General features: G+C 34.8%; 1 protein-coding gene across 2 annotated transcripts in view; it reads right to left on the reverse strand.

Annotated features, from left to right (window-relative positions):
• LOC117343773 (calcitonin gene-related peptide type 1 receptor-like) overlaps nt 1-24002 on the reverse strand; it is a 136336-nt gene that overhangs the window by 61842 nt on the left and 50492 nt on the right. The gene's annotated exons all lie outside the window — the stretch shown is intronic.

Consider the following 24002-nt stretch of genomic DNA (forward strand, 5'->3'; position numbering starts at 1 on the left):
CCCCCTATTGGTTTTTACACCCGGGCCCATTGGTTTTTTCAACACCACTTTGTTTTTTTCACCCCACCCCCTTTTTTTCTTTGGTTTTCACCCCCTCTTTCTTTTGGGTTTTCAACACCTATCTATTGGGTTTTAACACCTCTTTTCTATTGGTTTTACACACCCCTTTCCCCTTGGGTTTTCCCCCCTTATTTTGGTTTTCCCCTCATTGTTTTACACAACTCTTTCATTGGTTTTACAACTCTATCTATTGGTTTAACACACCTTTCAATTGGTTTTACAAAAACCTATTTTGGTTTTTAAAACAAACTTATTATTGGTTTTTAACACAACTCCCATTGGTTTTAACACACTCCCTATTGGTTTTTAAACCCCCCCTCTTTAAAGGGGTTTTAAAACCCAACTTTCTTTGGTTTTAAAACTCTTTATTGGTTTTTTTTTTTCCCAACCCTTTATTGGGGTTTACACACCTTTTTTGTTTTTTAAAACCTTTCTATTGGTTTTAACCACCCTTTTCATTGGTTTGACACCACTCTGTCTATTGGTTTTACACACACTCTATCTATTGGTTTTACACACACTCTATCTATTGGTTTTATACACACTATATATATTGGTTTTACACACACTCTTTCAATTGGTTTTACACATACTCTGTCTATTGGTTTTATACATACTCTATCTATTGGTTTTATACACACTCTTTCAATTGGTTTTACACACATTCTATCTATTGGTTTTACACACACTCTGTCTATTGGTTTTACACACACTCTGTCTATTGGTTTTACACACACTCTATCTATTGGTTTTACACACACTCTATTGGTTTTACACACACTCTTTCAATTGGTTTTACACACACTCTATCTATTGGTTTTACACATACTCTGTCTATTGGTTTTATACACACTCTGTCTATTGGTTTTATACACACTCTATCTATTGGTTTTACACACACTCTATCTATTGGTTTTATACATACTCTATCTATTGGTTTTACACACACTCTGTCTATTGGTTTTACACACACTCTATCTATTGGTTTTACACACACTCTATTGGTTTTACACCCACTCTATCTATTGGTTTTACACACACTCTATCTATTGGTTTGATACATACTCTATCTATTAGTTTTACACACACTCTATCTATTGGTTTTATACACACTCTATCTATTGGTTTTACACACTCTCTATCTATTGGTTTGATACATACTCTATCTATTGGTTTTACACACACTCTATTGGTTTTACACACACTCTATCTATTGGTTTTACACACTCTCTATCTATTGGTTTGATACATACTCTATCTATTGGTTTTATACACACTCTATCTATTGGTTTTATACACACTCTATTGGTTTTACACACACTCTATCTATTGGTTTTACACACACTCTATCTATTGGTTTTACACACACTCTTTCAATTGGTTTTACACACTCTCTATCTATTGGTTTTACACACACCCTATCTATTGGTTTTATACATACTCTATCTATTGGTTTTACACACACTCTTTCAATTGGTTTTACACATACTCTGTCTATTGGTTTTACACACACTCTATATATTGGTTTTACACACACTCTATCTATTGGTTTTACACACACTCTATCTATTGGTTTTACACACACTCTGTCTATTGGTTTTACACACACTCTGTCTATTGGTTTTACACACACTCTATCTATTGGTTTTATACACACTCTATCTATTGGTTTAACGCACACTCTATCTATTTGTTTTATACATACTCTATCTATTGGTTTTACACACACTCTATTGGTTTTACGCACACTCTATCTATTTGTTTTATACATACTCTATCTATTGGTTTTACACACACTCTATCTCTTGGTTTTACACACACTCTGTCTATTGGTTTTACACACACTCTGTCTATTGGTTTTACACACACTCTGTCTATTGGTTTTACACACACTCTATCTATTGGTTTTACACACTCTGTCTATTGGTTTTACACACTCTATTGGTTTTATACACACTCTGTCTATTGGTTTTACACACACTCTATCTATTGGTTTTACACACACTCTATTGGTTTTATACACACTCTGTCTATTGGTTTTACACACACTCTATCTATTGGTTTTACACACACTCTGTCTATTGGTTTTACACACACTATCTATTGGTTTTATACACACTCTATATATTGGTTTTACACACACTCTTTCAATTGGTTTTACACATACTCTGTCTATTGGTTTTATACATACTCTATCTATTGGTTTTATACACACTCTTTCAATTGGTTTTACACATACTCTGTCTATTGGTTTTACACACACTCTATCTATTGGTTTTACACACACTCTATTGGTTTTACACACACTCTGTCTATTGGTTTTACACACACTCTATCTATTGGTTTTACACACACTCTATCTATTGGTTTTACACACACTCTCTGTCTATTGGTTTTACACACACTCTATTGGTTTTACACACACTCTGTCTATTGGTTTTACACACACTCTATCTATTGGTTTTACACACACTCTATCTATTGGTTTTACACACACTCTATCTATTGGTTTTACACACACTCTGTCTATTGGTTTTATACATACTCTTTCAATTGGTTTTACACACACTCTATCTATTGGTTTTACACAAACTCTATCTATTGGTTTTATACACACTCTATCTATTGGTTTTACACACACTCTATCTATTGGTTTTATACACACTCTATCTATTGGTTTTATACACACTCTATCTATTGGTTTTACACACACTCTATCTATTGGTTTTACACACACTCTATCTATTGGTTTTACACACACTCTGTCTATTGGTTTTACACACACTCTATCTATTGGTTTTACACACACTCTATCTATTGGTTTTACACACTCTCTATCTATTGGTTTTATACACACTCTATCTATTGGTTTTACACACACTCTCTGTCTATTGGTTTTACACACACTCTATCTATTGGTTTTATACACACTCTGTCTATTGGTTTTACACATACTCTATCTATTGGTTTTATACACACTCTGTCTATTGGTTTTACACACTCTATCTATTGGTTTTACACACACTCTATCTATTGGTTTTACACACACTCTTTCAATTGGTTTTACACATACTCTATCTATTGGTTTTACACACACTCTATCTATTGGTTTTACACACACTCTATTGGTTTTATACACACTATATATATTGGTTTTATACACACTCTTTCAATTGGTTTTACACATACTCTGTCTATTGGTTTTATACATACTCTATCTATTGGTTTTATACACACTCTTTCAATTGGTTTTACACAAACTCTATCTATTGGTTTTATACACACTATATATATTGGTTTTATACACACTCTTTCAATTGGTTTTACACATACTCTGTCTATTGGTTTTACACACACTCTTTCAATTGGTTTTACACATACTCTGTCTATTGGTTTTACACACACTCTATATATTGGTTTTACACACACTCTATATATTGGTTTTACACACACTATCTATTGGTTTTACACACACTCTGTCTATTGGTTTTACACACTCTATCTATTGGTTTGACACACACTCTGTCTATTGGTTTAACACATACTCTATCTATTGGTTTTACACACACTCTGTCTATTGGTTTTACGCACACTCTATTGGTTTTACACACACTCTATCTATTGGTTTTACACACACTCTATCTATTGGTTTTACACACACTCTATCTATTGGTTTTACACACACTCTATCTATTGGTTTTACACACACTCTGTCTATTGGTTTTACACACACTCTATCTATTGGTTTTACACACACTCTTTCAATTGGTTTTACACACACTCTATCTATTGGTTTTACACACACTCTATCTATTGGTTTTACACACACTCTGTCTATTGGTTTTACACACACTCTATCTATTGGTTTTACACACACTCTTTCAATTGGTTTTACACACTCTCTATCTATTGGTTCTACACACACTCTATTGGTTTCATACATACTCTATCTATTGGTTTTACACACACTCTATCTATTGGTTTTATACACACACTATATATTGGTTTTACACACACTCTATTGGTTTTACACACACTCTATTGGTTTTACACACACTCTGTCTTTTGGTTTTACACACACTCTATCTATTGGTTTTACACACTCTATCTATTGGTTTTACACACACTCTATCTATTGGTTTTATACACACTCTATCTATTGGTTTTACACAAACTCTGTCTATTGGTTTTACACACACTCTATCTATTGGTTTTACACACACTCTATCTATTGGTTTTACACACACTCTATCTATTGGTTTTATACACACTCTGTCTATTGGTTTTACACACACTCTATCTATTGGTTTTATACACACTCTGTCTATTGGTTTTACACACACTCTATCTATTGGTTTTACGCACACTCTATCTATTGGTTTTACACACACTCTATTGGTTTTACACACACTCTATCTATTGGTTTTACACACACTCTGTCTATTGGTTTTACACACACTCTATCTATTGGTTTTACACACACTCTATCTATTGGTTTTATACACACTCTATTGGTTTTATACACACTCTATCTATTGGTTTTACACACACTCTATTGGTTTTATACACACTCTATCTATTGGTTTTATACACACTCTATTGGTTTTACACACACTCTATCTATTGGTTTTACACACACTCTATATATTGGTTTTACACACACTCTATCTATTGGTTTTACACACACTCTTTCAATTGGTTTTACACACACACTATTGGTTTTATACACACTCTATCTATTGGTTTTACACACACTCTTTCAATTGGTTTTACACACACTCTATCTATTGGTTTTATACACACTCTTTCAATTGGTTTTACACATACTCTATCTATTGGTTTTACACACACTCTTTCAATTGGTTTTACACACACTCTATCTATTGGTTTTATACACACTCTTTCAATTGGTTTTACACATACTCTGTCTATTGGTTTTATACATACTCTATCTATTGGTTTTACACACACTCTGTCTATTGGTTTTACACATACTCTATTGGTTTTACACACACTCTGTCTATTGGTTTTATACACACTCTTTCAATTGGTTTTACACACACTCTATCTATTGGTTTTACACACACTCTATCTATTGGTTTTACACACACTCTATCTATTGGTTTTACACACACTCTGTCTATTGGTTTTATACACACTCTATCTATTGGTTTTACACACACTCTGTCTATTGGTTTTACACATACTCTATCTATTGGTTTTACACACACTCTGTCTATTGGTTTTATACACACTCTGGCTATTGGTTTTACACACACTCTATCTATTGGTTTTACACACACTCTATCTATTGGTTTAACGCACACTCTATCTATTTGTTTTATACATACTCTATCTATTGGTTTTACACACACTCTATTGGTTTTACGCACACTCTATCTATTTGTTTTATACATACTCTATCTATTGGTTTTACACACACTCTATCTATTGGTTTTACACACACTCTGTCTATTGGTTTTACACACACTCTGTCTATTGGTTTTACACACACTCTGTCTATTGGTTTTACACACACTCTATCTATTGGTTTTACACACTCTGTCTATTGGTTTTACACACTCTATTGGTTTTATACACACTCTGTCTATTGGTTTTACACACACTCTATCTATTGGTTTTACACACACTCTATTGGTTTTATACACACTCTGTCTATTGGTTTTACACACACTCTATCTATTGGTTTTACACACACTCTGTCTATTGGTTTTACACACACTATCTATTGGTTTTATACACACTCTATATATTGGTTTTACACACACTCTTTCAATTGGTTTTACACATACTCTGTCTATTGGTTTTATACATACTCTATCTATTGGTTTTATACACACTCTTTCAATTGGTTTTACACATACTCTGTCTATTGGTTTTACACACACTCTATCTATTGGTTTTACACACACTCTATTGGTTTTACACACACTCTGTCTATTGGTTTTACACACACTCTATCTATTGGTTTTACACACACTCTATCTATTGGTTTTACACACACTCTCTGTCTATTGGTTTTACACACACTCTATTGGTTTTACACACACTCTGTCTATTGGTTTTACACACACTCTATCTATTGGTTTTACACACACTCTATCTATTGGTTTTACACACACTCTATCTATTGGTTTTACACACACACTCTATCTATTGGTTTTATACACACTCTGTCTATTGGTTTTATACATACTCTTTCAATTGGTTTTACACACACTCTATCTATTGGTTTTACACAAACTCTATCTATTGGTTTTATACACACTCTATCTATTGGTTTTACACACACACTCTATCTATTGGTTTTACACACACACTCTATCTATTGGTTTTATACACACTCTGTCTATTGGTTTTATACATACTCTTTCAATTGGTTTTACACACACTCTATCTATTGGTTTTACACAAACTCTATCTATTGGTTTTATACACACTCTATCTATTGGTTTTACACACACTCTATCTATTGGTTTTATACACACTCTATCTATTGGTTTTATACACACTCTATCTATTGGTTTTACACACACTCTATCTATTGGTTTTACACACACTCTATCTATTGGTTTTACACACACTCTGTCTATTGGTTTTACACACACTCTATCTATTGGTTTTACACACACTCTATCTATTGGTTTTACACACTCTCTATCTATTGGTTTTATACACACTCTATCTATTGGTTTTACACACACTCTCTGTCTATTGGTTTTACACACACTCTATCTATTGGTTTTATACACACTCTGTCTATTGGTTTTACACATGCTCTATCTATTGGTTTTATACACACTCTGTCTATTGGTTTTACACACTCTATCTATTGGTTTTACACACACTCTATCTATTGGTTTTATACACACTATATATATTGGTTTTACACACACTCTTTCAATTGGTTTTACACATACTCTGTCTATTGGTTTTATACATACTCTATCTATTGGTTTTATACACACTCTTTCAATTGGTTTTACACACATTCTATCTATTGGTTTTACACACACTCTGTCTATTGGTTTTACACACACTCTGTCTATTGGTTTTACACACACTCTATCTATTGGTTTTACACACACTCTATTGGTTTTACACACACTCTGTCTATTGGTTTTACACACACTCTATTGGTTTTACACACACTCTTTCAATTGGTTTTACACACACCCTATCTATTGGTTTTATACACACTCTATTGGTTTTACACACACTCTGTCTATTGGTTTTACACACACTCTATATATTGGTTTTATACACACTCTATTGGTTTTATACCCACTCTATTGGTTTTACACACACTCTATTGGTTTTACACACACTCTGTCTATTGGTTTTATACACACTCTATCTATTGGTTTTACACACACTCTATCTATTGGTTTTACACACACTCTATCTATTGGTTTTATACCCACTCTATCTATTGGTTTTATACACACTCTATTGGTTTCACACACACTCTATCTATTGGTTTTACACACACTCTATTGGTTTTACACACACTCTGTCTATTGGTTTTACACACACTCTATATATTGGTTTTATACACACTCTATTGGTTTTATACCCACTCTATTGGTTTTACACACACTCTGTCTATTGGTTTTACACACACTCTATATATTGGTTTTATACACACTCTATTGGTTTTATACCCACTCTATCTATTGGTTTTATACACACTCTATTGGTTTTACACACACTCTATCTATTGGTTTTATACCCACTCTATTGGTTTTACACACACTCTATCTATTGGTTTTACACACACTCTATTGGTTTTACACACACTCTATCTATTGGTTTTACACACACTCTGTCTATTGGTTTTACACACACTCTATCTATTGGTTTTATACACACTCTGTCTATTGGTTTTATACACACTCTATCTATTGGTTTTACACACACTCTGTCTATTGCTTTTACACACACTCTATCTATTGGTTTTACACACACTCTATCTATTGGTTTTATACACACCCTATCTATTGGTTTTACACACACTCTGTCTATTGGTTTTACACACACTCTATCTATTGGTTTTACACACACTCTATCTATTGGTTTTATACACACCCTATCTATTGGTTTTATACACACCCTATCTATTGGTTTTATACATACTCTTTCAATTGGTTTTACACACTCTCTATCTATTGGTTTTACACACACCCTATCTATTGGTTTTATACATACTCTATCTATTGGTTTTACACACACTCTATCTATTGGTTTTACACACACTCTTTCAATTGGTTTTACACATACTCTGTCTATTGGTTTTACACACACTCTATATATTGGTTTTACACACACTCTATCTATTGGTTTTACACACACTATCTATTGGTTTTACACACACTCTGTCTATTGGTTTTACACACTCTATCTATTGGTTTGACACACACTCTGTCTATTGGTTTTACACATACTCTATCTATTGGTTTTACACACACTCTGTCTATTGGTTTTACGCACACTCTATTGGTTTTACACACACTCTATCTATTGGTTTTATACACACTCTATCTATTGGTTTTACACACACTCTTTCAATTGGTTTTACACACTCTTTATCTATTGGTTTTACACACACTCTATTGGTTTTATACATACTCTATCTATTGGTTTTACACACACTCTATCTATTGGTTTTATACACACACTATCTATTGGTTTTACACACACTCTATTGGTTTTACACACACTCTATTGGTTTTACACACACTCTGTCTATTGGTTTTACACACACTCTATCTATTGGTTTTACACACTCTATCTATTGGTTTTACACACACTCTATCTATTGGTTTTATACACACTCTATCTATTGGTTTTACACACACTCTGTCTATTGGTTTTACACACACTCTATCTATTGGTTTTACACACACTCTATCTATTGGTTTTACACACACTCTATCTATTGGTTTTATACACACTCTGTCTATTGGTTTTACACACACTCTATCTATTGGTTTTATACACACTCTGTCTATTGGTTTTACACACACTCTATCTATTGGTTTTACGCACACTCTATCTATTGGTTTTACACACACTCTATTGGTTTTACACACACTCTATCTATTGGTTTGATACACACTCTATCTATTGGTTTGACACACACTCTATCTATTGGTTTTACACACACTCTATCTATTGGTTTTACACACACTCTATCTATTGGTTTTATACACACTCTATCTATTGGTTTTACACACACTCTATCTATTGGTTTTACACACACTCTATCTATTGGTTTTACACACACTCTATCTATTGGTTTTACACACACTCTTTCAATTGGTTTTACACACACACTATTGGTTTTATACACACTCTATCTATTGGTTTTACACACACTCTTTCAATTGGTTTTACACACACTCTATCTATTGGTTTTATACACACTCTTTCAATTGGTTTTACACATACTCTGTCTATTGGTTTTACACACACTCTATCTATTGGTTTTACACATACTCTGTCTATTGGTTTTATACACACTCTGTCTATTGGTTTTACACACACTCTATCTATTGGTTTTATACACACTCTTTCAATTGGTTTTACACACACTCTATCTATTGGTTTTACACACACTCTATCTATTGGTTTTACACACACTCTATCTATTGGTTTTACACACACTCTGTCTATTGGTTTTATACACACTCTATCTATTGGTTTTACACACACTCTGTCTATTGGTTTTACACATACTCTATCTATTGGTTTTACACACACTCTGTCTATTGGTTTTATACACACTCTGGCTATTGGTTTTACACACACTCTATCTATTGGTTTTACACACACTCTATCTATTGGTTTTACACACACTATATTGGTTTTATACACACTCTGTCTATTGGTTTTACACACACTATATTGGTTTTATACACACTCTGTCTATTGGTTTTACACACACTCTATTGGTTTTAAACATACTCTTTCTATTGGTTTCATACACACTCTATCTATTGGTTTTATACACACTCTATCTATTGGTTTTATACACACTCTGTCTATTAGTTTTACACACTCTATCTATTGGTTTTATACACACTCTATCTATTGATTTTCACTTCACAGCCAATACATCGGTAAATAGCTGACTGAACAGCCATCGACAATGCAATACATTTTCAAAGCGCGACTCACAGGGAAAGGTATCGGCTGATAGATTGTATCAGAACACTTTTTTTTTACTTATACGACTGTAGTCATGTAACAACTGCCTGTTAATTTACTGTATATAAGATCAATACCTATAAAATGTCACTATCCACCCTCCAGGAGTACAGAACTACATGATGCAAATACGGCAAAATAAAATGTTGTAGACTTAATTGCTTCAACTGCAGGACATTTGAAAAAAACAACTTAAGTGAGATTCTAGTAAGGCATCATTCCTAACGCGAACTGAAGCTGAATCCAACACTAAGATAAACTAAAAAATATGAGTTTATTATTATCATTATTCTATTGATTTCAATGTTCATTATTTATGATATCGAATTTAGCACCATGTTAATTGTCTCGTTTTGATTTTAAGAGAATAGTTTTTCCGTTAGTCTATTTTTGCTTAATTGATCTTATTTATAAAATGCCTTTATGTGAAATGCGATTGAAGGGCAAAATGCAAGCAAATACTTTGCAGTTATCATTTGATTGGACTATTTTTAAGAGGGATAAGTGGAATTGAATTAGAATTAAGTAATGATGATACAAATATAATGTTGCTTACAATAATATTAACCTTAGCAATATTAAAATATATGATATGGCCTAAATTAGAGTTGAAATGGGTGATAACCTAGAAATGAGACTATGTTGATATTGCGTAATTAGTAATATGACCGTGAAAAGATCAACATCCTATATATCGTACCTTGGTCATTGCAACCATCACAGAAATGGAATATGTTTCAAACGTTTTTGACCTACAATCTTTAGCTTATTACGAATATCACACTGGGTAGACATGACCATAAACAATTCACTCAGACTAGCTGTATACACGTGTAGTGTCCCTGCCACAGAACATTTGTAGAGACATCACAATACAACATCAATCTCCATTCCAGCAGACATCTTAACCAATAAGGAATAATCCATCATGCCTTCGTGATCGGTGTTATATTACATTATGTTTTGTGTTATATTCACGGAAACGTGGAGAAAAGTAATATTTTCCGAATAAAACGACTGTAACGCCAGTGAGAAATTGCTTTAGGGTTAAAGATTATGTTATACCCGTAAAAACGCTTCCCACAGTGGAACGCCAGAATCATAATAAATGCAGTGAAAAATTGCGGGTACTGACGATGATGTTGAAATAAATTTAAAAGATACCTGTTTGATTGTGTTTCAGAGAAATGGTCCCATCATCACGATTTCCACGACAGATGCAGGTTGGTAAAGATCATGGGAAAGTTCCATATCAAAATTTCATTTGGAAATATCATGTTTCTTTATTCGATCTGGTATTGGACGTGTTTGATACTGGTTGATATTTGTATCTGTTGCTATCCTAACTCTCATTTGAGATAGTGACGTAATCCGCATTGGCCTATACTTGTATGGTTGGTATCATTGATGAGCCAGAAGATGCTTACTCTACCGGAACACCTCGTTTTATTCTCCTCTAAATTTTTCAGGAGTCTCAATGCAAACATTTTGTTGTTGTTGATTATGTTATCGCTTTTGAACATAAATTATTGTTTCGCTGTGATGTCGGTATTGTTTGGTTTTAATGCATAATTCATGCAATACGTGGAATGTCGTCGTGTTTGTCATTGTATTGTTTAATATCCTATCAATATGTTCATTTATAAAGACTGCTTCCCCGCGTGTTACTTTGTTGTTAATTCTTAACAGTCCAGAGACATGCGCGTGTTAAGTGTGTGGTTGACATATTCTGTGTTAAATGTTCCAATATAATCAGGGTCATGAGTCCAAAGGCCACGACTTAACAACCAGAAAAATATCTTTGGGAAAAGTGAAAAACTTCTTTATATATGGATTAAGTGACATATACAGTAGAAACCGATAAACAAAAAAGTATGGTAGATATGAAGTCCAAAATTTGAAAATACAGACATCAGGAAAATCAAAACATTCTCAAACAAATATTATAGATTATAAGGTGTTGGGATGTTGTGTTGCAATACTACAATGATTAATTATGTTTTATTACATTTTTACCAGTGAAATATCAAAAATTATTCATTCTATAAAAGTGATATTTTTCACTAGTGAAAAATATCATATTTATCACTAGTGAGAAATATCACTTTTGCTGATTTGACTAATCAAATTAATGATTAGAAAATACCAAAATAATTGACCAATCAGAAAGCCCGACATATATCTCAGCACCTGGACAGGGGGAACTACATGTTTTGTTTACAAATGATCGCTGTAGGCCTAGTTAGCATACGGGGTAGGTTTTTCGTTGATAAAAAATGTAATAAACAGAATATCTAACAGTGTCTTCAGTAATACCAAATATATTTCACTCGTGTGGCTAATATTTAGATATTTTTCACTCGTGCTGCGCACTCGTGAAAAATATCAAAATATTAGCCCCACTCGTGAAATATATTTGGTATTACTGAAAACACTGTTAGATATCCTCTATATATGTGATCGAGAATGATCTGACCGGCGTCACTATTTATATCGACACCACAGGGGTTGCAGTGAATAATAAAACATTCTACCATGTTTGCTATGCAACGCCAGTTTTGATTGGTTTAAAACCATGTATTATTTTCCAATAACCCACGCTCGTGCCAATAATACACGCTCGTGAGTCACAACTGTTACAATTTTATATACCTAATATTCAGCCGTTTTATAAAAGGTTACTATAGCTGAGTGGGCTAATGGGATAGTATTTCAATATACTTTTATCACGACGCGAGTTCGAATCCTACGGAGGCCCTCCTTTTTTTTCTTTTTCTTTTCTTTTTTCTTATCCTTTTTTTTTTTTTTTATTTTCAAAATCAATGCCATATAAAAATAATACAATACTCAAGAAATAAGGTTTTCCCGGGGTTTCTTTGCTGTTTTTCTATTAGAAAGAGGTCGATCTCAGAACTAAACAGTACATGGTAGAATAGAAATAATCAACTTTGACTCGTGTATTGTTGCAGGATATACAACGAGGACGAGGATATTTTGCAATTAAATTAATAACGAAGGCCGCAGTTAATAATACACGAATCATCGTTAATTATTTCTCAAGTAATAGGCTTTCCGATGGCAATAACGGCATTTAACACATTTGTTTATACGTTTACAGATAAAGGTCTTTATCTTTAGGAGTTCGATAAAAGCCGTGATGCGTGTAAGTCGGGATGTCTTTTCCTGGTTTATAAGTGTTGACGACTCACTAGAGCTATAACAGTAACATGGCAACAGACTAGTTTACTAAACAAACATACTGTATAACAAAATATGGTATACATATTACACAATGGAAATGTTTAACATCTTACGTATCCCCACGCTGGAATCTCTTTACCACGTCAGAATCTGACCCGGCAATGTTATATATACCATCATCAGTATTAAACAATGGAAATGTTTGATATCTTTCATATCCTCGAGCTGGAGGAACACTATTCTCTTTACCACGTCAGAATCTGACTCGACAATGTTATATATACCATCATCAGTATTAAACAATGGAAATGTTTTATATCTTTCATATCCTCGAGCTGGAGGAACACTATTATCCTTACCACGTCAGAATCTGACTCGACAATGTTATATATACCATCATCAGTATTAAACAATGGAAATGTTTTATATCTTTCATATCCTCGAGCTGGAGGAACACTATTATCCTTACCACGTCAGAATCTGGTCCGAGATTGTTATATATACCATCATCAGTATTAAACAATGGAAATGTTTTATATCTTTCATATCCTCGAGCTGGAGGAACACTATTATCCTTACCACGTCAGAATCTGACTCGACAATGTTTTATATACATTTCCGGATGTTGAGATCCTTGAGGAACATTTCTAAGCCAGATGTTTTCATCAATATGCATATAGTGTAAGCAATGTGTGCTTCTCATTTCATTATATGTAAACTGATATTTTACAGATTCCAGGGCCCAGTTGTTCAAAAGGTGATTAGCTTAATAGTAGTACAGTGTAATCAGTAGAATATCATTCCTCATTTACTTCAAAATCTGTATATGTATATTTTTAAACTAAGCATGTAAGAAGAGAATGAAAATGTTATAGTTTCATTTTGTCACGTCAGTTTCCCAGAAATGATTTTATTGGGATTTGGAAATTGTTGTTAAAATGTGATTAACCTATTCATCTTTTGGGCAACTGGGCCCTGATGAAAACGTTTATACGATATCTAGCAATTAACCCAAGGATAGGACGCCTTTTTATAGAGATGTCATATCTTTATGGTAACAGACGAATTTGAGCCTTGACACCACAGCTATGACCCAGTTCTCTAAAATGATGCTCCTCGTGATTATCATTGCTTCCTTCCGACACCGTAAAATAACGTCAATGCTGTATACATATTAAAAAACAATCCGTTCAATCATAAGCATAATATGCCTACACAATAGTCTTAATTACCGCAAATGATTTTCCTTATACCATACAAGATGCTGACAAGAAATCAACATTCGAGCCCTTCAACCATTGTCACTTGTTTTTAACTTGATGTGATCGTGTTGACACCTGTCCTTTGCATTTGTGTGAGCAGGTTGACACACACACACACGCCCCCTTTTTCCATGTCCATCGAGTCTGTTACATGTGTCCTAAACTCATACTAACCATTTATAATGGCAATACAATTAATATCTTCCCTATAAGCTTTAAAACCATACAATTATTTATCAGGGGGCTCCAGATACAACACGACCTGTCATCGGTTGGAAAAACTAAACTAGTTATTTATATTTACCGTTCAATTAAACCTTTCCGCGGTAACCTCAATCAACTACAATTACATGTGACGGAGTATGAAATCAAAACTTTCTTCAAAACCCTACAAATATTTTTCAAGGACACGACACTGAAACCTTTTCTCGCGAGCCTCCATACCCCCAGAGTAATTGTCAAGAATACTATAGTGGAGACTTCCCTCGCGAGCCTCAAATCTTTACAAGTATTTGTCTGACTCTTAAAGTGAAATATTTTTCCAGCGGACATTGATCTATCAATCAGTAGAGGCTTGGCAGATTTGGCACGTGCATCGACAATGATAGGTTACGTAATTAGTTTACAACAGTCGACTTGACAGATACACTGCAGCCATTTGAAACATTTGTCGACGGAATGTCATAACTTATGGAATAGATTCGATTAACGTGCCCTGCGTATGTAAAAAGAGGTGATATGAAAACGGAAAATTTTTGTATGACAAATCAGAATCGCTCGTTATTCATATATTTGTTTATCTTAATTAAACATCAGTATGATATTAAAGGATTTTGTAAATGTTTATACATCCTGTAAAGGTAACTTGAATTCGACATTTATAAAACATTTTGTATTCAAATAGCCATCTCCATATCTCGGCCATTACATTCACATACATGCCAACGGAGTTATCTATATCACGTCAATTTGTTTTTAGAAGAAAACTTTTGGTTTTACACTTATCAGGAAAAAAATATTTATGACAAGAAAATAACATATTATTCATTGGTACGGTGACTGCATGAATAATATAGCTAAAACCGATGTGATCAGATGGTACAGGGCTACCATACAGCAATCTATTTTGTATCCTTGTCTATCTCAATTCTAATATTTGTCAAGTAACGGTGTAAATATGTCAGACAATATGCATCTTATACTCAATGACAGCGCTGATATATATGATACAAATCAGCAGTAAATGCGAGCGAATACGTTTTGAGTTTAGTTTCGGGTATATACTAGAACATACTCCTTAATTTGAGCGTTTTCCTTTTTATCAACATGACTTTGTATTGTCACACATATAGATCCCATGTTTAGGATAGACCTTTTTCTATTAAAACACTTCACGGTGTTCATATATATTAGCGGTTTGCCGCTAAGCACCGGGGCCGCGGTGACCGAGTGGTTAATAATCACTAGCCCTCCAATTCTGGGTTGCGAGTTCGAAACCTACGTGGGGCAGTTGCCAGGTACTGACTGTAGGCCGGTGGATTTTCTCCGGGTACTCTGGCTTTCCTCCACCTACAAACCTAACACGTCCTTAAATAGCACTGGCTGTTAATTGGACGTTAAACAAAATCAAACCGCTAGGTACCAAATTCATATAGAAATCTGTGTCAATAGTTTATGATTACTACATGATTAAACATCATAATGTGAATAATCATACTCAGAGCCAAGATTGCCTGACGCTTCACTGAAATCGGAATTAATGGAATAACTAGAATAGTAAGATAACTCCCTTAAGCATTGTTTTCCACGGGGATCGGAACTGACACATCTGTCTTCAAAATGTAATGGCAATCAGAAAATCCCATTCACAGGACAAACTGCAATCAGTTGATATACTCCGAATATTATCGTATTGTTTGCTTGTGTAATAAGGTATTGAAGACCCGTCAGGGGGTGCTGCTATCGATGTTGAGTGTTCACCAATAAACAGTCTGTATCTGATATGGACAGTAGCGTTTGTCAATGGAGGATATTCTGAACAAACTTATCTCCAAGACCATATGGTATGTTCGAGCGCGTGCGTGTGAACGTCACTTTTACTGTATGCTATCAGTGGTCGCTGCTGACACTCAATTATTATAGCGACAAGGAAACTTGGAACTGAAATTTAATGTTGGCAATTTAGATATGCGCATATCGGACAACATAAATTTTGTTAAGATTTAAATTTTGAAATTTGTTTCAACTAACATTAAACATATCTAAGTTTTCGTTATAGATATGCTGTCATAGAGTTATTTCTATCACCCACTGGCTGTAGACGACATCATATCTTACACGTTAAGTTATATATTTGTTTTGTAGATTCACTTTGTATTTTTAAGTATTTTATGAATGTTTTATCACTGAAATTGCATTTTGTAGAAAGACAAGTATCCATCAAATGTAGTGCGCTCCAGATAGTTACCATGGCATCAAGCTAGAAATCCTAGGAAATATCAGAAAGATTATTTATATATTTATTTACTCGTTTAGAAGCTCGCAAGCAGTGTGTTTACAGAGTGAATGCCTTAAAGCAGCTTATTACGTATATAAAATTCCTTGATCCACCTCGTAAACGCTGTGATTTTGTCTTATCGAAACTGCAAAATGTCTGTCTATACTATCGACTTACTCATCAGATATCAAAAACGTTAGGCTAGGTGAGTGGACACAGCCTGTTATCAAAAATAACCATTGGCTAAACACATTTCAGCACAACCTGAACATGTGATGTTGCCGAAATCACAAATAGCAATAGAAACACGGTGTAGAACAATTGGACCACGTGATGCTACTAAAGTAACCAATAGCTGGACACATTTTAGAACAATCAGACCACGTGATGTTACCAAAGTAACCAATAGCTGGACACATTGTAGAACAATCAGACCACGTGATGTTACCAAAGTAACCAATAGCTGGACACATTGCAGAACAATCAGACCACGTGATGTTACCAAAGTAACCAATAGCTGGACACATTGTAGAACAATCAGACCACGTGATGTTACCAAAGTAACCAATAGCTGGACACATTTTAGAACAATCAGACCACGTGATGTTACCAAAGTAACCAATAGCTGGACACACTGCAGAACAGTCAGACCACGTGATGTTACCACATTAACCAATAGCTAGATACATTGTAGTAGAGTCAGACCACGTGATGTTAACATATTTACCAATAGCTAGACACATTATGGAACTGTCATACCACGTGATGTTACCAAATTAACCAATAGCAAGTCGCATGGTATCAGTCAGACCACGTGGTGTTACCACAGTAACTAATAGCTACACACAATGTAGTAGTCAGATCACGTGATGTTACTAAAGTAACCAATAACTAGACACATTGTAGTACAGTTAGACCATGTGATGTTACCATAGTAACCAATATCTAGAAACATTGGAAGTACAGTCAGACCACGTGATAGTAGAACAGTAACCCAAAGCTAGATACATTGTGGCACAAACCTACCACGTGATGTTACCACGGTAACTAATAGCTAAATAGCTGGAATCGGGAGTTATTCTAACGATAATGATGACATGAAATGATAAAATAACAAATATTTGCTAAATAAAACGGAAATACCATTACGTTCCATTTTAACAGCACCTGTAGCTATGATACAATACACGATACGTAATACGCAATCCAGTTTCGATTATTTACGAACGTATGGTTCGAGGGCAAGCATTTCTCGAGAGGATCCGTTTGGCCCAATTCAGGAAAAAATATTTGCCTCTAGCAGTTTATCACACTTGGCGAAAAATACAGATTCACGGATCTTTTATCATTGCGATTGCCTGCTGACTGTTAATGCAAACAATCTATATTTTAAGTGCGTAGTGGGTCAATTTCATTGTAGATTATATGTTTATGCAAGCGAAACTCAATTTTAAAGGATTTGAGAGAATATCACTCGCATAACAAATTGTTGTTGGAATATTGCCCCATTTTAAAGCTTCAAGCTTTCAGCGAATTTAATATGTTGTAACGTGATGCTGATAATGGAACCGATCGGGGATATTGTATATAGTGTGGTTGTGATATTTAGTGTAAATAGAAATCCCCTTAATCCAAGTGTCTTCAACATTTTAGCTCCAAATGTAAGACAGTGCATTTACATTAAAATCTTTAAGCTAAACCTTCATATATCTATATAAATATGAAAACACACTACCATACTACTGAATGATCTTTATCCGTAAAGGAGCCGATATTTGGCTAGTATAAATTTACAGATATCTGCATTTGTCGGATTATGAGAAAAGGATAAGGTAACACTATCTAGATATTTGATATATCCATTTCAAGGCTGAGCGTGCGGACGTCCTTCAATAAAGTATCATTAGATATAGAAATATATACATTCTGTATATCATAGTTTCATTACTGATCATACCCACCCATTAACCCACGCTCACAAAAATGTTGCTTTGTCTTTAATTTGAACAAAACATTAGCCGACACCAACTGTCCATATGCCGATGCTCAGAGAAAGTATCTTAAACATAAATCATACATTACATCACCCTTTTGCAAATCATTTTTGTTCCAGACATATTTCTATTAAATTTTCCAATCTCCAATTTATTTTTCCTGTATGATTACTTTTCTGTCTGTATATTTAACCTTAAGTTGCCCTCTGTCTTTTTCTCATCATGTGATTGAAATCATCCTGGCAACCAACACAGTTGGTACATTACCACATATATACGTACCCCTTCTTTCGGCTTATGGGCATTAAGAAAAAAAAACATATTGACTTAGTCCCTGCAATAGCTAAAGTCATAAAGATGAAAACATTATAAATGGGCCTACTGTCGGGCACTTTTTATAGTGTTATCTCACTGAATGTCTTGCCTTGACACGGAAGGAACACAGGAGCTCGGCACGAATCTCGGTCCATTTTTTATGTATGGACCATTTCAAGGGACATGTGCCAGGCACCTGTGGACAGGTTATTCTTAACGGTCCATCACCATTATGAATGTCATTAAGATAACATAAAAACATATACAACGGGCTATTAAACACGTCACTAATAAATTACCTAAACACAAGGAATTGATAACAAAACTTCCTCACTAAATCCACAGTTGGGTTCTAATACACTGAACAAAATGAATACACATTGTATAGAGAACAGTTTAATCGTTTTATATTGTTTAACGTCCTATTAACAACTATGGTAATTCAAAGACGGCCTCATCTGTTTTCGAGATGCATACGTGTGGTGTTGATAGCACTGATTTGTGTAGTAAATGCAATAAGCGCTGCTGGGCCACTTCCTCCAATCTTGTCATCACTAATCATATATGGACATGGCTTAAACGAAATTGAATTGTCCCTTGGTTAGCGCTTGTGTTTTACAGAGTGGTATTAGTCTGGGAACATTCAAAGACCTCCTGATCGATTACTTCCTATTACTGTATGGCTGTAATGGCAGAAACACATCTCTAATAAGGTACGGAAGCAGGTGTGGGTAGTCGTTATTTTCAGTTATTATATAACTTTCTTGTTTTCTGTATTATGACACGTTACCCACAACGCCTGGATCCAGAATCGCCTATCTTAAAGGTCACTGTTGCTACTATTCCCCACCCTACCGATTTTACTTCCTTTGTTGCTAGTTTTCAATTGATACTAATTTCATTAGGACCCGGTGTTCGGATCAGAGCGCTGTTTGGCCTATTACTCTGGTAATTATGGCTCCTTGTCTGATATAGAGCGTGCTAGGTCCTAAAAAACATAAACTTAACTCGGCGCAAGACGGCACATCCATCCAGACCTCTATTGACAACCTTGTCGGTCTAGACGGAACCAATCAATCGAGATTGTTTACAATAACAAGTAGCAAAAATATCGCAGACTGTTTCTTTATTGTCTAAATTAAAACATGAATTAAATCAAAGATGTTTTGCATACATTAAAGCAACTATTTTCAATTCAGAATATACATGTTTGATACTTGGAAATTATAATTAACTGTAATGGTGTTTAAATCAAAAGTCATTAATTTACGTTTCCAGATCAAACAATTACCATATAATACACTAGTTAGACAGACCACGTCGTTTTTTTTTTTCGTAATACCGTTAAAATATTGAGGACCTCTAAACATAGTATTGACCTCGACTCAGTCTGAAGAGTTAGTTGCTTTCACCTCTCCTAGGAATCGAAGGTCGCAGATAGACATTAAAACACAGATTACAAAACTCCCGCTGACAGGCTTGTTTGTATCTAAGGTCTCTCTACGCTTTATCCTGTAGATTTCACGAAAAAAAAAAAAATCTTAAATCCCCCTGCGTTTTTTATGACCGAGTTGATCACCCTATTACTATGATATAGGCTTCCCATTAAAAAAATATCGCTGAAATACCTATCATAGTATTTGTTTTGTTGATGTTCTGCAGCCTTGCTAAGATTACGTCCAAACTTCTATAACCGAGAAAAAATAAAACAGAAAAAAAACTTCTATACCCCTATGTAAATAGAAAATATATCCTATTGGTTCAAGTCCACTCCTTCCCTTTAGTTGCTATTTTATGCGTTACTTCCGGTGCTATAAGGACGTTGATATATGTTTTAAATTGGCAATATTGGTTAGATACACATTGCATATCTATACCGATATACAAAATGTACATGTATATTGTTATGGACATTGTATACGCTGTTGGCGATATAGCTTCTTTAAAAATACACGGAATGTTTTATAGTTTCCATGTGTAGGAGGTATTTAGATAATGTCGACTTATTCCATTATGATGATAACCTATTGTTGTTTTTACAATGTCCTATCTATAAAAACTTATCCCTGTCAATCATACTGCTACCGGAATAATCATTTGTCACGTGCATTCCGCGTCTAGTGCCGAGTGCCAGGCAGGCAGATAACACAAAGGCTTTGATATTTCATGGCTTGGGTATGGTAACTATCATACTCTTCTAAACGGCAATAAACACGAATGGCCAGTATTTGTTTAGTTTTTAGTTTTTATGAGTTTAACGTCTTCGCAACAACCAGGACATACAGGGTGTTTCAAAATATCTGATACTTTATAGATCCCGATTACTCATTACATTTTAATCATAGGAAAATAATATATATACCACAGCAAAACACATTTTCTAAATTGTATTCTCATATCTTACTGACCATACTGAATAGGGTATTAAACATTTAACTATTGGTCAATAAAAGGTACCTTTTTATACCAAGTGTTGCCAGGTGTATGTCTGACATCTTTGAGATTACCTGTTTTATGAGTCAAAGATGACATCATAGATGACGTCAGAGATGACGTCATATTTCCCCGAACTTTTCATTCAACAAACTTTTGAACAATTACCTATCATATGGTGTATAAAGCTTTTTAATGTGATGAGAAGTGACTGAGAAAAGTCAATTTAGAATGTATCAGATATTTTGAAACACCCTGTATGAGGACGGTATGAAATAGGCACCTTCAGAAGAAAACACATGAAGTCAGACCAGAGAGGAAATAAAGGAAAGTTTCGGACCCGAATCGTTGTATTGGAACAAAAGATCTATTTTGGTGTCTTCATCGTCTCCTACATAGAAAACACGGAAGAAAATCCCCGATTCTTCAGGGGACCCATTTTCAGTCGCAATCTACGACAAGCATACATTGTGATACAGCGGGTCTTATTCTACATTCTACGGCTCTCTTTTGTCTTCTGAACAGAGGACATCGGATGAAACCTAAATCGGAGGAGGGGGGTGCACAATACATGTCGCCTCTTACGACAAACATTGATATACAATAGATACGGGTTTTCCCACTCATTGGGCAAATCTATGGTGACCTAAGCGTAATGAACACGGTATCAAATCAGATATGAAAAAAAGTGAGAGAAACACTTTTTTTGTAATTGTAGCATCATTTTCGCTGCCAGTGAATGGTCCTGCTGTGTCCAGAATGTAGCCATCTGGTAAGGCGATGCTCATGAATTTGAGATAGTTTCTCTTCCTCTGGCCACAGTAGGACATTCTCTGGAGCTTGTGGTTGGAGCTTTTCTGGATATAAATATAGGTGCCATCTAATATGGCAGTGGCTTTATCTCCAAAAAATGCTTCTGAAAAGACAGTATTGTGCCCGAGCAACTGTTCTCTTGTCAAGTGATCCGGACCTAGAAATTGTGGGACTATCGATGTGTCTAATGCCTGTACTATGGAGTGGAAAGTTTTGGACATACTTGACTTGGAAATTCCCAAAAAAAAGAAGAACACTGACTCCAGGAAATGTCGGTTTTCAGTTTTACCCAGAACAGTAATCGAGCATCGTGTGTAGTCTTGGTATATATACCAGATGAAAGATATGGGGAACAGTGCGAGTGGATTTCGAGGAACTGATCTTTGGACCAACCTGTCCAGGCCATGCATGCCGAGTCATCAAGAGAAGAAAAGCTTATTGCAAACGCAGACTGGTTCTGTGAAAGGACGTGCGACACCTCTAGGAGGTCATTAATGATTTCGGACGATTTTGATGGTAACTGAGATTCCAAGGAACCTCTACCATCAAGGACAACCTCTGTAGACGGATCTAAGTTGTTACCAATAAGGTGAATGGAGCAGACGCGGGATGAGGTGGGACACCACAGTTTGTGTGAGTAGATCAGGTGATGTCTTGCACGTTTTGGTAAGACTGATGCTTTTGTTCCATTTATGGCAAAGGTAACAAGACAGAGACAGAGCATTTTTTGTGTGAAGATGATCCATTCAAAAGATCATGAAGGGTCAGCAACGGCAGGATATGGGACGGGGAGTCGTCTTCTTCCTCCATTTCCTGGTTCTGCTCGGGTTCAGGTTCAGGCTGATTTTTGTTCCGAAGATACTTCATGTAGCACTTCTGGCAAATATGTGCTTGTTCCTTTGCTGACAGCAATCCTTGTTGCAACAAGCGTATCTAGGAGCCATTTATATAATGGACTATTTACATTGCGTGCACTTCTGTTCTTATTGCCACAACGTTTCTTGAAGTATAGTTGACAGCCTTCTCCAACACATTTACCCTCCATCTTGAAACAATAACGATTGGTTTATGAAGCGTCGATAAAGCAACAAAATAGCAAGCCACCGATGATTGCTGTAAACAGCTAATACTTAGTAGTTTGGTACAATTTTGCGAAAATGTGTGATAAATAACGAACAACTAATTACACAAAATACT

This window comes from Pecten maximus, chromosome 15, assembly GCF_902652985.1.
Source record: "Pecten maximus chromosome 15, xPecMax1.1, whole genome shotgun sequence".
NCBI lineage: Eukaryota > Metazoa > Mollusca > Bivalvia > Pectinida > Pectinidae > Pecten > Pecten maximus.